Consider the following 4,230-nt stretch of genomic DNA (forward strand, 5'->3'; position numbering starts at 1 on the left):
TTCAGCATCCAGAACTTCTGAAATGTAACTGCATGTCTATGTTGGGTCTAAACCACTCTAGAACCTTACACAGCTTTTATACCCTGCATAGAATTCGAGTCAGCATTCCAAATGTTAAGATCATTACAAAAAACTAGTGTCAGTGACTTGGAAAATTCCACCTACTGTTTATTCGAACAATGCGTCTTCCCTTTCTCAATCCCAAGTTCCAACAACCTTCCAACTCAAAGTGCACGAGCAAGATTCCTAAATTCATTCAAGCAAGATTGCAAAGTCTTCAAACACTTTTGCATGACTTGGCGTTCATTCCTAAGAAGGTCCACAACACCAGGTGCAACAAACATATCCATAAACGTTTCATCAGTCACAGTAAATAGCTCCACTCTCAGTGCCACTATTAATTTGTCTCGACAAGGAGTCAGGAAGCCAACATTCAGAGTGGATGGCACACATGTTCTATGAGGGCTTCACGGATACTCCCAAAATGTTGGGCAGCTAAAGAACAAACTTTAGTCTATGCTGATGAAGAGTTGTTGTTCCCAAATAACACATTCGATTTGGAATGTTTAGGCTCCTTGTTTTGACCTACACGAGAATTAGATACCAATGGAATTTGCCTCTTCCGCCCTCCCAATTCAGCTCTAATACACCCACTAGCAATTCCATATTCCCTTTTCTTTGATGCACCGATCTCACTACTTGGTTGATCCAGCGAAGGTGTCTCAGGGACAGTCATTTGACTTTCTCTAAGTGGATCTCTTGAATCAGTCCCTCTGTTTGGTGTTGCTTGTAGGTGCCCCGACGAAGCAACATTCTCATGTCCCTCATCCAATCTATCTTCTTGGGGAAATCCTAGATCTTCATAAAGGTCCATAAACATTGGAGTAGACAATTGTACCTGTATTCTCTTGTTGATGCTCCAAATCCAAAAAATCCATTTCCCGTGTTGTATTCTGGCCTATAAACCTGAGAAGAAGGACTTGTCACTGAGTCCAAATGATGCCTCACAAGCTCCTTGCATTTATTTGTAAAATTTTGGATGAATTGGTCACAGGCCTGCCTCAAAGTAGCATGAAAAGCAATATAGCCTCCAACCCCGGCAGTGGTGCTTCTCTCACAATCAGAAGAGTCTTCAATTCTTGTGCGCTCAATTGCAAGTTCAAATTAAAAAACAACAACAATTGTACGCGTCAAAGTAGGATCAACTGCACGAATTGTGTCCAACCAAAGTGAAGAGAACCACTCCACACTAATCTATTGAAGGAATAGAAGAAAATTGTGGGTGGGTGTTGCTAATGCCTTTACCATAGCTAAAATATCATCCAGTGTACTTTCTGGTTCACCCTTCTTTTCCTTGAGAACGAATCCAGGGGTATCAATGATTGTCAAATTTGGGTAGTAGGCATACTCTGCCCGCATCACAATAGGCTTCGCAGAGACTGCATCTCGAATTTTCTGTGGATTTTCTTCAAATGATCCTATGTTCTTCTTTTGATGGAATCAGCAAAAGCAGAAGACAATGCAATTGGAGCTTCATAGTCATCAGAATCCTCATCCTGAAACCAACAACGAGGTTCTACAACAGAAGGGTCGTGCACCATTTGCAGCATCAACGACCTTTGTGTTCCCATTTCGACTTCTCTAACATTGAATATAAAGCCCAGTAGAGCTTCTAGTAGAGAACTTTTTACATCAGACTGGCCATCGAGAACAACGATCTCAGGAATTAGGGTCTTCTCACCAAATGTCATAGCGCTAGCTTGCAGCTGATTGTAGGCTTCGAATCGAGATCAAACATCCGACGATGCATAGAAGTTGTCAACATATCTACTCTGTTGAGATTGCGAGTTAGATTCTTGCCTCCGGCTTTAGCTGGGTGTCGTCATGGATGCCTTTGTCCTGGGTGCGTTGTGCTAATGAATTGAATCTCTCAGCTCAACTGAAAAAATGTGAGGGGATCAAAGCTTTTTCGCCAAGAGATCTTCAACTGGAAACTCCTGTAGCTCCAGGGATTGTTCCACGTGTTGTAAATGGATTGGAGCAAGGACGACGAAAATAAGACTCACTGATTGGTTGGGGTCAACAGTGTTTGCGGACCCCAACCCTGTAGTGAAAATGCCTTTTGGCTTAAATATTGATTAATTGAATTTTTTTTTTTGAAATATAATTTTTTTAATAGATAAAAGTTTTAGTTATTTTTATATAAATTATATGGGTTAAAAATATGTAAGTTTAAAGTTAAGAATATGTGTTTTCTTATAAAAGGTTACATTCAAAGTTTATAGATTTTCACATAATTCTAACTGTGAAATCTTTAATTATTTAGAAATAGATTTCTTATTTTACAAATAAAAAAGTCTAATACATTTTTTTCTTCCTTTTATTTTTATTTTTTTAACTGTGGTTTACGGTCACTGAGTGACTGCTACATCCGCAGGCAATAATCCAGGCAGATCCACCTGAAGGGATCTACCTTCCAGCCTAATACGTTAGGGACCATGAGCAAGAATCCGGGCAAATCCACCTGAAGTGATCTACATGCCGACCTAATATGTCAGCCCTAACCCCAAGGGCGTCGTGGAGATTTGACCCCGTGATCTCCCAATTAGCGAGGTACTTAGCAACAACCAACTAAGCTATCCCTTGGGGCTCAATATACACCAATTTGATATTTAGCAATAACTTTAAAATTAAATTATTAATATATTTTTATTTAAATTAAAAAAATTAAAATCAATATTAACATTGTTTAAATATATCTTCCACATTTAAAGTTATCACAATTATATTTTTATCTATTTATTTTACATATTATAAAAATTAGATTATCTTTATAAATCATCATTTCTTAATATCACCTAAGTGTTAAAAATATATAAATTTAAATTATTTATACAAAATACATTGAGAAATCTAAAAGAATAAAACAAAAATAAATAAAAATTCTTGCAAGTTGTGTTTTTTTTTTAAGGATAAGATTTATATTAAAGATGTGCCTCGACACAGTGCTTACTTTGGAAAATTTATAAAATCTTCATCATCTTGCAAGTCCACAAGACTAAGGATTGTTGATAGCATACTAACTTGACACCAAACTATAACAAATTGCAAATTATAGTTTAGTCTAAAAAACCTAGAAATTAGTCTTGAAAATAATAGAAATTTTGGTAAGATTATGACAAAATCAGACAGAATTTTTTGAAAATTTGGGTTATAGTTGTCAAACTTCAGGATTTGGGGTGCCCCAAGGTTCTTGATGGTGTTGAATCTATTTCCACCATAAAAAAATGATTCAAACATGTCAACATTCTGATTTTTTTAAAAATTTGTTTACCAAATTTTGGCAAGAAAACAATCATCTAGGCAAATTTGTGGTGTAAGTAGACAAAGCATTAAATTATTCCTAAAATTGTAGATACGACAAAATCTACCCAACTAAAAACATAATTTACATGGCAACGTATTTCAAAGTCACCATAATTTCTCGCTTGCAGCTAGTTGTTAAGATCCAATAGTTGCTCATCATGGGTTATGGTTGCACTTAGACAATGGACATCATATAATCATTTATCTTGAAATTGAAGACCATTAAATCAACATTAGGGGAGAGCCTTCTATTGTTGTGCAGGGACCAGTACTAGTTATAGTACTGGTCCCACACATCCATCAAAAAATCATCATAAACCATCAAAAAGATGCACATAAATAGTTTATATTAAGTTATATAAGTTATTAAATTATGTCCAAAATGGGCCCATATATTGATTGGACCAACAACTATCAAACACCAAGCCTTAACATCACAAGTTGACAAGACATAATGTCCCAAGTACCTCCAGCTCTAAATTACCAATTAAGTCAAAATGCACTACAAAACATTCCATTGAATTCTATCCAAGAGTACACCTATCCCATCAAACAATCACCCACTGATTTCCACTGGAGCAACACATCCCATTGCTCAGTAATACCTGCACAAGAATAGGTGAAATGTGTGTCAACCATATCTACATGTGTGTTTAACCATTCAACCTATTGAAGACAATAAATGACATCATTCAATTTAGGAATTAGTTCAGAGGATGCAATAAATGATACCAACCCTTTCAATTCAAGTATTAGCCTTTTCAATTCAAGAATTAAACACAGGAAAGCACAAGGATCAACCATGAAATATTATCAACCATTTGATCATGTACAAATCAATCCAGAACACACATTTGAATTTGG

General features: G+C 36.1%; 1 pseudogene; it reads right to left on the reverse strand.

The window, feature by feature from the left end:
- Window positions 1–224: 224 nt before the first annotated feature.
- Window positions 225–3,884, reverse strand: LOC149155034 (dynamin-related protein 5A pseudogene; annotated as a pseudogene).
- Window positions 3,885–4,230: the final 346 nt, after the last annotated feature.

This window comes from Pinus tabuliformis, chromosome 9 (genome assembly GCF_031772625.1).
Source record: "Pinus tabuliformis cultivar Carrire ecotype Pingquan chromosome 9, CPIR1, whole genome shotgun sequence".
In the NCBI taxonomy this organism is placed as follows: Eukaryota; Viridiplantae; Streptophyta; class Pinopsida; order Pinales; family Pinaceae; genus Pinus; species Pinus tabuliformis.